We start from the raw sequence: 12151 nt of genomic DNA, 5'->3' as shown, positions 1-12151 counted from the left end.
AAAAAAAGCCCCAACAGCTTTTAGTGGCTGCTCGCAGTGACCTCTGCATGGAGATATTGCTCTTTGACTATAACCCCTGAGATGTTCCCAGCCAGAGAGGAGTTATCAAGGGACAATATCCCACACTTCTCATGCAAGGAGGTCCCACTGCCTCCAAATGTTATGGGTGATTTGCTATGAACAGCCAGTAGCTGGGTGCACATTTATAGCAAACGATTCTACACAGCACTGGAGGTCTCCTAGATTCACTGCAGTGAGGGCTGCTGGCTGAGCACCCCAAACTCCTGCTCCTTCTGTCATCTTTCCAAGTGGCCCAATGTAGCTCTCTCCTGAAACAGCCCATTCCCTGGTCTCTGGCTGGACTTGCCCCTGCTCTCACCTGCGAGTCTTTTTTTCTCTCTGGAGTTGATCACTCTTTAGACTCCCAACCCTGAGCCTGTAGGACCTGCTCTGTCCACCTATGAGGCTGGACCAGACAAGGTCTCTGCACAGCACCTGGCCAGCACAGGAGTGCCCAGCCCATGTGGGTAGAGCCCTCCTCTGCTGCTGCTGGGACTTGTCAGTCCCAAGGCTCAGAGCAAAGAGGGACCTGCCCAGCTCTCACCACTTCTAAGCTGGACCCTGTTTTTGCACCCTGTTCCCGAGGAAGAGCTCCAAAGAGAGCTCCTGGCCTTCATCTGCTGTGGGCTGTGCAGACACAGCTCCAAGGAGCTCCAGTTTGCAGCTGACTCGGGGTGGCTCAGTGGCTCTGTGACCCTCTGGGGACACATGGGCACTGTGCCTGCCCAGACAGGTGCCCTGGGCAGAGCATCACCAGCCTGGGGGCAGTCGCAACCTGGGGGCTGGCAGGGAAGAGCAACACCACCACCATGGGTCTGGGAAGAGGAGGAAATCCAGCCCAAGTCTTCTCAGTATCAGGCAAAAAGTCTGGTGTTGTCCCTTGGAAAACAGACCCCAAAGGCTTCCAACTTCATGGCCAAGGGCTTTCACTTCACATGTGGAAGTGGTGGACACACAATAGGCAGAACGATGCTCCACTTGGATGGGGCTATTGCTGCTGGGGACAGGGGAGGAGAGAGCAAAGCACCGCAGCCCCTCAGCTGCCCCCAGCCCTTCCAAAATATACAGGTCTGGGAAATAATAGTCAATGTGAAAGGAATTAAAAAGGCTTCTGCGTGTGAATGTGTGTGCGAGTCCTGCCAGGTTAATACTGCTGCAGATTCGCCTGACAGCTCCAAGATTGATTACCCGCCTCAGCGCTCTTTATAACTTGATCAGTCGAATTAATCTCTGGCTGCGGGCCCATCTGATGCCAGGCATCACAAATTTAATTTGGAGGTGTACGGGATCTTTTATTCCTCCCTCCCTCCACTCCCCCATCCCTGTCCCTTTCTTCTCAGCTCAAGAGCACGTGTGATGCTCCCGCTGCCATAGGGATGACCTGGGCTGTCAAAGCTTCCTCAGGGCTGCAGGGAATAACATCATCGGGTAAACCCATACTACCCACAACAAAACAAACAAACAAACAAAACCAAAACAAACAAAAATTACAAAACCCCCAAACCAAACAAACAAAACCCCATCAACAACAACAAAAAACAACAACAGAGGCCAAAGCAGACACTAAGTAAGACATATTAATGTACTAAAGACTTAATGAAGTTTGGGGGGGTGGTGGGGATGGAGGGGAAAGTGCTTACTTTATTAGTTTATGGCCGATTAATGGGAATGGTCATTACAATGATGGAGATGGATTGCTCCCATCAAACACAACCACCAGCCTCTTTCGGAAGGTAGAGAGGTGCCGGTGTTAGCACCTCATTGCTTTGCTGGGGTCTGGGAAGTGTGGTGCTGGGGAGGGAGGGGTGATGGGCTCAGGGTGGGCAGGGGGCTATAAGGATGCTAGGGGGATTTTGGAAGATGCTGTGAGCTGGAGACCAAATGAATGAGGAACTCAGGTGGTGGGAACTGTGGGTTCAGTGCTTTGGAGAAGAGATCCTGCAAAGGAAAGGAAAGAAGTGGGGAGGCAAAGGAGACCCCATGCCAGCAGGCATCCTGGAGGCGACTTAAGGGCCCCCAAAAGTATGTTCAGTTTCCAGGTCCAGAGGGAGGGCATCTCAGATATGTTAGTACCCAGCTCCCAGCCAAGGAAGGCACAGGATGGACAGACAAACTGGCCAGGAGCTCAGCTCCATGGGTGGTTAACAGCTCTTACTCCCCACTCCTCCCGGGCTCTGTGCTGGGACACCCAAGTGGGGTCTGCAGGACCAAGCCCTGGCCAGGATGTGGAAATCACTTCACTCCAGAACACAGTTAAATAACTGCTCAAAGCCCAGGTGCCCCGTGGTGATGACCTGGAGGTCCCCAGACACCTCGTGATAATCTGAATTATCCAGTAACTCTCCAGCCACTAATTGGTATTTACCCTTTAGCTCCCTGGGGCAGGGTAGTAACTCTCATGCACGAAGAGCCATGCTACCGACTGTCATTTACTAGAGTTAGGGGAATAAATGCATCAGGGAAACTCTTGCATCCACCCAACAGCCTTTGATTCCTCCTGTACCACGGCTGCAGCCCCTTTCATTCACCTCACGCAAAAAATTTAGACCAACCATGGTGCATAACTTATTTTTTTTGCCTTTAATGGCCAGAATATTTGCACCAGAGACAGGAGTTGAGAGACGGGAGGGAGCATCTTAGACGTTTGTGCAAACTTTCCTGTTTGTCTGGAAATCTAAGGTGTGTTGAGCTCTATATACGGAGGAAAGGGACAGACGGAGACACATCTTTTACCTTTTTTTCAGGTCCAGGGTCCCAGGACACAGCCAGGACCTATTCTGGCAGCCTCCTGACCCATCTGCCCAAGCACCGAGTGGCAGAGTTGGAAGTGCATCTGCCAAACCCTTGGAAGAAACAAACATGCACCCAGGGCAGCTGCCTTCCCCGTGCAGCCTCACCTGTGTCTGTACCAGCTGATGTCCTACCCAAGCTCTGCCCAGCCCAGGGCACCGGCCATCCCATAACTCTGGTCTCACAGACCATTGCCTTTCTCTGTAGGGATGGGCCGAGCTTGTTGAACACAGTGGTTTGTGGACTCACAGAGGCATGGGAGGCTGGCTTTGCCCTGCAACCTTCGTCCTACAATTAACCCTCAGGAGTGATGCGGAAATCTGATGGAGAAGAGCAGGGCTACAGATTTATATTTCTTCAGGTCCTCTCCCAACCCAGCAGCTCTCTGTCTGCCTGCATTATCTGGCAGTTCAGCCAGTTTCCCATCCAATTTCTGGGCAAGCCTAAGGTGACTTAGTCTCCAGAGTCTGGCTGAGCAAACCTACCTCGCGATTTGGCATTGTGAAGAGGTTGGGATGACCCAGCAGCTCATTTGCCACCCCCACCAGTGGTCAGGCTCTGTGGTAAGGGAAGGGCTTTATGCCGGCATCGAGCAGCAGCACCGCTCTCCAGCATCCATGCAGACTCACAGCCTTTCATCATTCCCAAGTGATGAATAACCACCCTAATGAATGGAGGGAAATTGGATTAGTGCTGAATGCCCATGTGCTTAAACTGTGCCTGATTAAACCCCCATCTGTGCAGGAAAAGGCCAAGTCTCGCCACTGCTCAAAAGCCAGGGAGCTGGCAGCTCTTGTGCACGGCCTCATCTGCAGCCTCTTCAGAAATTTCAGGTCTTCAGGAGCTTTTTTTCCCCACTCCACCCCTAGCAAACTACCCCTTGAAGGTTGAACTGGAAAGTTTGGGGCTGGTTTTCCTCAGTCTGGTGACCTGTTCCCAATGGATGCTTTTACAGCTAGAAGAGGGAAGCTGTACAAGACTTTGAGTCATCTCTGGGCTTGCTACCAATCAGTCTCATCCTCTGTGCCTCAGTTCCTCTATCTCCAACTGATATGAGCAACAACTTCTTACATGCAGGGACTGTGTTTTCTTTAAAGCAGAGACTGTCTCCCACTAGGAATTTGCCCAAAATTCTGGCCCATGCAGAAGCCACTTCTGCTTTTCTTGGTGGCTTTTCACAAATCCCTTAGAAATAGCCTGGGGACACCCATGTGACTGACGGTTCATAAGACCTGGGTGCCAGGACATGGAGTAAGAAACTTGCCAGGACCGAGGCTGCAATTAGAGAATTCAAGGCTAGGATTGATGTTAGGATCTTCTTCAGGTGCCCCTGAGACTACCCAGGCCAGGTTATTTCAGCCTGCCTCCAAACTCCAACAGCTGTAACTCAGGTTTGCTTAAAGCATCTTTATGACAAAAACACACGGAAAAGCATCCCATCTTTCTCTGCAGTCAACAAGAACAAGCTAAGCCATCTCTTATCTGGGTGGACAGGTTTATTTCTGTCCCCCTCACTGCTAAAACAACTGAAAACCAAAATGGATTTTATTTTCAAGTGTTCTTTTTCTTGGTTTGGACTCAGGTCTAGATTCTTGTTTTCCCTTTCTTAGTTTCATGAGCCAGACCTTCAACATTTGGTGATTCCTCCTCACAAAGTGACCAGGGACCCTCACACTCATTTTGATAAGCTCAGTCCACCAGACCCAACAAGGCATTTTTCTCTGGACCTGAAATCCCTCCATGGCTCTTCCCTGTGCCAGCTCCAGTGGCACCTCCATCCTCCCACCCAGAAGATGGCACTGACCTACCAACCCTCCATCCCAGGAAGTTCACAGCCCTTGGATGGCCACCCCTTGCTGCAGACCCTGGGAACCTGGTGCTGAGCTCCTGCCCACTCACAGTCCTGTTTACTCGGGACCATTTTTGGGGGAGGAATAGCCACTGCAACCCATCTCATGGGTAAACACAATATGCTGGTACTATCCCAAAGACACATCCCAAGGAGCCCTTTCTGTTCTTCACAGTAACTTCCATGTTCAGGGCACTGCACAACAGCACATCCCACACCAGGTTCTGGCTCTACACCCAGTACCCAGCTCAGGCCAGTGCTGCCCCATCCTTACCCAGCCTTCACACGCCTACACAGAGGACCAGGATTTTGACACATCACCAGGCTGACCATGAGGTGCTTTGGATCAGCATGACCAGGGTTTGGCTGCCAAGGGCTTTTGGCATTGATTTTTCTCTCATGCTCATACAAGATGAGGCTGCAACTTCTGCTGAACGGGCATTGGTATGTAATGAAATGCAGTCACTGCTCTGACTGACGGCCCAGGAATCATGTAGAAGGACCAAGGAGCAGACAACCAAGCCAGACACCAATCCCTGGACAGCATTTCCTGGCTTCCATGCAGGGTCAGGCTGTGTTTGTCCCCAGGCTGTACTGGGTTCAGAAGAATAATCCTTGCCTTTGCATTTCATGGAGCTTGGCCACTAATGCTGCTTTAATTGCTGGGCTCTTTTGCTACCAGGTCTGAGCAGACAGGCATGTAGCTGACTTTGTCAGCTCTGCAGTGTCGCTGTTGTGTCAGTGCCACTGGGAGGTGGCTGTGGGGCCACTCCACCCCAAGGGTGCTGGCACAGGGCCCCACAGGCACCTGGGGCAGGGACCTGCAGGGACCGAGAGAGATGTTCAGCAGCATCCCTTGCCAAGGTGGCATCACAGTCTGACATAGCACCATGAAGGAGCCCAAAAGCCCCCAGCCTCTTCACGTCCCCATGGAAGGAACTTTCCAGTCCAGGACAAGGTTGCCACCAAGGATCCATCACAGGCAATGGGAGCTCAGGCTCTGTAACACCTGAGGTCCTGCCCTAGACCTCAGGCACATCCCGGCCCTGGGGCTGTGCTCCCCGGCAGCTCACCCTGGGGCTGGGACTACCCATCCTGGACCACCCCACCAACTCTGCTCCTGCACACCTGTATTCCACCCACACATCAGACAACTTGAACCCCTAAATCTAACCCCCCCTGCGGACTGCACCATGAAGACCCTAACCCAGCCTGCCTGCAGATACCCCAAATGAGCTTGGGCCCCCCAGCTCCACAGGCAAGGGCAGTGGGGAGCCCTCACTAATGCAAGGAAGAGCTGTGGGTGCCAGCAGCTCTTCAACTGTAATGAAAGTCTCAGGTATCCCAGCTTGGCCAAATCACCTCCTACAGACGCAGCACAGTGCTGGAGTAGCAATAAAAGTGTCAGGGATGTCTCCTTGTGCATCACCAGACTGCAGCATTTCGGGAGCGGCCTGCACAGAGGTTAATTATTGCTTCCCTCTTTTCCCCTCTCGCTCCCCGTTTAAGATGGATCTGACTGTCAGGAGGGGTGACAGATGAAGACAAAGCACAGGTACAGCTCCCATGAACTCTGCGCCCGCCTGTATCATCCTAGAGCAGCTGAGAGCACACGGAGCGGAGCTGGGGGGAGGCAGAGGAAGGGGGAGAGTTGAGACAGCAGCAACCCTACCAGCACTGTAATGGATCTGCTGCGTGGGATGTGGGGTTTCTGGACTGGGAGAAGAGAAATTACAGATTCTTTCACGCCACTCTTATTTTTTGTCTTCCTTGCCTCTTCAAGCAGCTTGAAGACTACAAGTAAAACTGGCGGACACCTTTCACCGAACATCACAGATTGAGGTTGAGCATGAGAAAGAGCACATGGTCGGATGCTTTCTGCTCCATGAAGCTTCCATCACTGCAAGCAGACACATATTTGAGCATCTCCCCCTTGAGATTTAATGGAAGAAAACCTCACAGGATCCGGGTTCCAGCTTTGCCACCATCACAGGTCTCTGAAGTCTCATTCTGTAAAGCAGCCTCTGGCTGGAACAATACTCAAGTCTTTTGGGTGGAAGAAGCTTTGGAGGTGCTCTTATGAACACTCCCTAGCAGACAGACAGTCCTGAGTATCCCTCCTCCATGTGCAGTGCTAGATGACTTATCATTCACTTCCCTCCCTAGCCAGTGGCTTTAGAGCTAGGATAATTATTGCCATTAAAAACTTTCTTTGACTGCTGGAGAGGGAAGAGATGACCATGACCTTTCTCTGTTTCCCAGGACACATCCCTCCCTCCAAAGAAACTTTCACATTTGTTGACCAGCTTTGTCCTCCCAGCAACCAGACTCACTGCCCAGGAGTCACCCAGCCCCACTGTCCCCAACTGAGACAGGACACAGCTGCCTCCAGAATGACTTCTCTCCATTTTCCAGCCAGATGGGAAAAATCAGTTCCTAGGTAGCAGACAGGAGCATGCTGGGCTCTCCCAGGAAAATCCAGCTGCTTTGCCTCCCAGGCAGTTTTTTGGTAGTTAAGGGATGCTGTGACAGGGGAGCACGTGCCCCACTGTTGCTGGTTTTCCCGACTGCCCCCACACAGGAATTCCCCAGGCAGCAGGAGCATGGACTGGCCTTTTCCTCTCCAGGAGGGCTTGGAAGGATTCATCAGGAAGACGGATTTGAGCCCCTTCCCCTGGCACTCCCCACAACCTGGTTTAGCTCTCGCCCGTGTGGAAGGGCTGCCAAAGCAGCACTCTGCCTCTAGCTCCCGGCCAGGAACCTGCCTTCCCCTTGCTTGTGAGCACTGACACTGCAGCGGGTTCAGAAGGGCAGAGCCATCCTCAGGTATCCCAGACGGGAAATTACCCTTGTTCCTACTCCCAAAAGGGCTTGGATTTTATCCCATGCCACGAGCTGAGGGATGAGAAGTGCCAGCACTGGAAGTTTTAATCCCCATGGAAAGGCTTTCATGGGTGACCCCAATGGGAAGATCTGCCTTGAGCCATTCCCAAACGGTGCCTTTCCTTTCCAGGCTTTCCGGCTCTTTCAACCTCATTTGATGCCATTTAGCTGCAGTTGCTGAAGGAAACATCACTTCAAATTAAACCAAGAGGGAGCACTTCAGCCGGACAACTTTGAAGTAGGAGGTTTTGATAAAAGCCTGTATTTCCTCCCCCTCTTGATCTTTTTTTTCTTCCTCCTTTCCAAATGGTGAGCTTTGGCATGGCTGGTCCCACACAGCCAAGGGAAAGGCTGTGTCTTCACCCCAGGGACACCTCCCCTCGCTCAGCCAAACAGCCTCTCCCCCAGGATGATGGGCTCGGTACCAGCAGCTGAACCTGAGTTCAATCTGTCCATATCACCCAGCAGCAAAACAGTGGAATTAAAACAAAGCCACCCAGAGGTCCTTTCTTCCTCCTTGTGCACGCTGAACGGGCCAGGTCCCAGTGCAGGGAGGGTGCAGAGTCCAGAAGATATTTCCAAGGACTTAAAGTTCCTAGAGGAGGGGAGCAGCACAGTTCTCCCAACCCACTGCCAGCCTGCCATGTGGTTTATACACTGAGGTTGCCATATTGCAACCAGGCTAGGATGGCTTCTTCAGAGCCAGAAATGTTCTGCCTCATTTATACTATGGGAATAAACAAGAAGACACTTCTAAGCTGCCATTTAGTTACCCCCTGCCTTCCAGACAGCTCCCACAACCCCAGGAGCCTCCCATCTCCCCAGATGCTTTCCCAAGCCCTTTGGAACCTCAGTCCTCAGCCCCAGGCAGGCTGGGCCATCAGTGCACTGAGCAAGCCAGGGCTCTGCCCAGCCCCTGGCAAGCCCCCAGTGCTGTCCTTGGACAGCTCATCTCCCACCTCCTCCTCCTCCTCACCAGTCCTCCTGGAGAGCAGCAGGAGCACCTAGACTGCAGGCAAGTGTATGTGCCTGCCAGGGAGGATGTATAGGAAAGGCTGAAGAGCTGAGCACATCCCTCCCTGCTCGACAGCTAAACGAGCCAAGACAATTAAATGTGCCATTTGATGGCTGCCTGGCAGAGCTGGAGTCTCTCTCTCTTTTAATAAAAGGTCTCTTTTCCGAAGTCGCTCAGGCTGCATTGAGGACTGCAGCTTGTGAAGTGCAAGAGCCCTTCACATTTAATTAAATAGCCCATCCAAGCTTGCCTCATGTCGGCAGAGCCCGCCACACTGCCGGAGATGTCCTGGCGCCTCGCTCACATTACAGCCCTTGCCAGATCTTTGGACCCCCCCACCTGCACTCCTGGCACAGGCAGAGCACAGCCCTAGCTTGCGTGATGCCACCCCAAACTGGGCTGCCATGCCCTCAGATATCAGTGCCCAGAGGGTACTTAGACCTTGCAGAGCTACCACCCCCTGTGACACGAGCCCTGCTTTCCAGAGAGGAGTTGAGATCCAGCAGCTCGTTACATGCAGACTGCGTAAATGAGGCTCATCTGGAGGTCTCTGGGATGTGAGACAGCCTGCATGGGACAGCAGACTCCCTCAGTGGGTCCAGCCCCATGGTGGACAGTATCGTCCTTCCACATCTCTGACCTGCAGCTACAGAGGCCACCTCACAGCCGGGACACCATGGCCATGGCCTCCCCAAGCCCTTCGCACAGGCAGCTCTGGCTTCCGCCTGTCGCCAGCTCTGGTCCTCGTCAGTCTGAGGAAGGGAAATGCCCTGCTCTTGCCCAGGGCAGATAAGAGAGATGGATAAGGGTGGGGGCAGAGGGGAGGCCAGCATTTGGGTAGCCTGGCTGGTTTTTTTGGAGAGCACTTGCTTTGCTGAGACCTGCAGCTTAACCCTTCATTCTCCAAGGCCAGAGTAAGCTGGAGGTGGGAGAGCGCTGGAATTTGGGATGAGTCCTGAGGACACCATCTTAATGCGCTCAGGGCTTTTGGCGCTCTACTCATGTTTAAACTGAGGTCTCTTGAGCTGAAATCAGAATCACAGAATCACAGAATGTTAGGGATTGGAAGGGACCTCAAAAGATCATCGAGTCCAATCCCCCTGCCAGGGCAGGAACACCTAGGTGAGGTTACACAGGAAGGCATCCAGGCGGGTTTTGAATGTCTCCAGAGAAGGAGAATCTACAACCTCCCTGGGCAGCCTGTTCCAGTGTTCCGTCACCCTCACTGAGAAGAAGTTTCTTCTCAAATTTAAGTGGAACCTCTTGTGTTCCAGCTTGAACCCATTACCCCTTGTCTTACTGTTGGTTGTCACCGAGAAGAGCCTGGCTCCATCCTCGTGACACCCACCCTTTATATATTTATAAACATTGATGAGGTCACCCCTCAGTCTCCTCTTCTCCAAGCTAAAGAGCCCCAGCTCCCTCAGCCTTTTCTCATAAGGGAGATGCTCCACTCCCTTCATCATCTTTGTGGCCCTGCGCTGGACTCTCTCCAGCAGTTCCCTGTCCTTCCTGAACTGAGGGGCCCAGAACTGGACACAATATTCCAGATGAGGTCTCACCAGGGCAGAGTAGAGGGAAAGGAGAACCTCTCTCGACCTACTATCCACCCCCCTATCACTTATTCCTGGCCCCTCCACCCTTGAGCAAGGCAGGCAGCATCCTCCCTCTCAAAATACTTGAGAGGGAAGTGCTGGTCCCATCCAGCAGCCCAGTGGCTGATGATTTGTTATCTACAGGCACAGCGGCTTCAACCTGCTGACTGCAGCTGCACTTGCAGAACACAGAATACCAGGGCTCCCAAGACCCTCTTGGTCCCACTGGCCTCAGCCAAGAGGCAATAACAGATTTTTTTCTTTTTTCCCCTCCTGCCTACATTAGCTCTCCTGAAAGGGAAGGACTGGCTCCAGCAGATGCCCTGGAGAGATGCTGAACAGCCACCCCAGCCCTCCCCTGCATACAGCAACATGCAGCTCCAAAGCAAGAAGTGTGGATGGGCACAGGAGATGCAAACCTCCCACTGCTTCTGCCTCTTCTCCCAGCCATAGTTAAGAGAGAGAGGTGATTAAAGGGAAAGGCTTGGGCTGTGTTTGAATGTGAGCATCCAGCTGAGTGAATTTTTTGGAGGTGTTCACTAGTAGGCCAAAGTTGTTGTCCCATGCTCCCCTCCTGCATTCCCAAACCGGTTGAGCCCAGTCAGTTGGAGAGGCTGCTGATGGGTCTGAGCACTCCCAACCCACCAGGGCTCAGGGGTTGCTCTGCAGAGCCCCCATCACTCACACTTTCAGGCCTGCCAAGCCAAAGGCACAGTAATTGCAAGCCAGATACCCCCCCACACCACTTCCGAAACAACGCTCTCCAGCAGGGACCAGGCAGAGGGGCTTCCATTTCCGCCTGCCTCCGGCTGTTACGGAGCAGAGAAGTGACAGAGAGCAGCCCCCAGGCAGAAAGGGCTGCGAGGAGAGACAGCAACCAGCCCCTGCGATAAGGCAGATCCCTGCTGAGCACCTCCTTGCTGCTGAGATAACCCGCCCCAAAGGGTACCTGTGCTCTCCGCAGGTTGTGCCCAGGCACGGGTTATTGCCTTGCTCCAGTTCATCTCCCTCTCTCCATGGGGTCAAATCCTGGCCCCACACTTCCAGCCCCACATGGAAAGCCCGGATCAAGTGGGGTGGTGCTTGGCACAGGGAGCAGACTTGAGACATCAGACAAGCACACATACTGAGATATAACCAGGATCATCTCCACATACCACTAAGGGCAGGTCCTTCCCCCAGCTGAACAGGGGTGAAGGACAAAAACCATCTGTGTCACAAGGAGCACCCCCAACCCCTCCAATTCCTTCACATGGAGAGCTGCAGGGGCCCTCCTGATGGCCCTGCCCAGGGATAGTCACCTCAGGAAGATAAGCAAGACACTATGTCCCTTCACTGGATTCAGGTTCAAAATCCCACTTGCAGCCTCAGTAGTGGACACAGAGTCACATCAGCAGCCTTTGGGCATTTAAAGCCAGGGGTAGTGGAGTCACATCAGCAAACACAGCTGAAGAAAAAAAAAAAAAAAAAGCAATCTCAAGTTAAAGTCCTTTAAACAGGCTCCACCAGGCACTGGTGCTGGCAGGAGCCAGAGGGTGTCACCCAGCATCAGTCCCAGCGTGAACACTCTGCTGTCAACACCAGATAAAGAGCCCGCAAAAGCCCTGCCAGCACTTCAGCCAAGCTGGAGGACAGGGGCTACTTGCATGACTTTATCTGGCTGAAAAGCCCTCCTTAAGATAGGAGGCTGCTCGCTCTGCTGGAAGGAGCTGCAGGTGCCCTGGAGCCCCTGGCTCAGCCCCAGTCTGCTCCTTGGCTAGACTGGGACAAAGCCACCCATCTCCCACAGCTTTAGTGGGGAAGGAACTCTGTTGTCTAATACAGCAGGAGCAAGTCTTGCATCTAGGGACCTGCATCTCCTGAAGGCCATTCGCCTAAGCCAGAGCACAGGGCAGTCATACAAACCCCATTTCCATAGGGGACCAGCACAGGCAGTCCCTGCACCATCTTTCATCCCTC

Source organism: Caloenas nicobarica, chromosome 7 (assembly GCF_036013445.1).
Source record: "Caloenas nicobarica isolate bCalNic1 chromosome 7, bCalNic1.hap1, whole genome shotgun sequence".
NCBI lineage: Eukaryota > Metazoa > Chordata > Aves > Columbiformes > Columbidae > Caloenas > Caloenas nicobarica.
The sequence above is the reverse complement of the archived record's forward strand: the minus strand, read 5'-3'. Positions refer to the sequence as shown.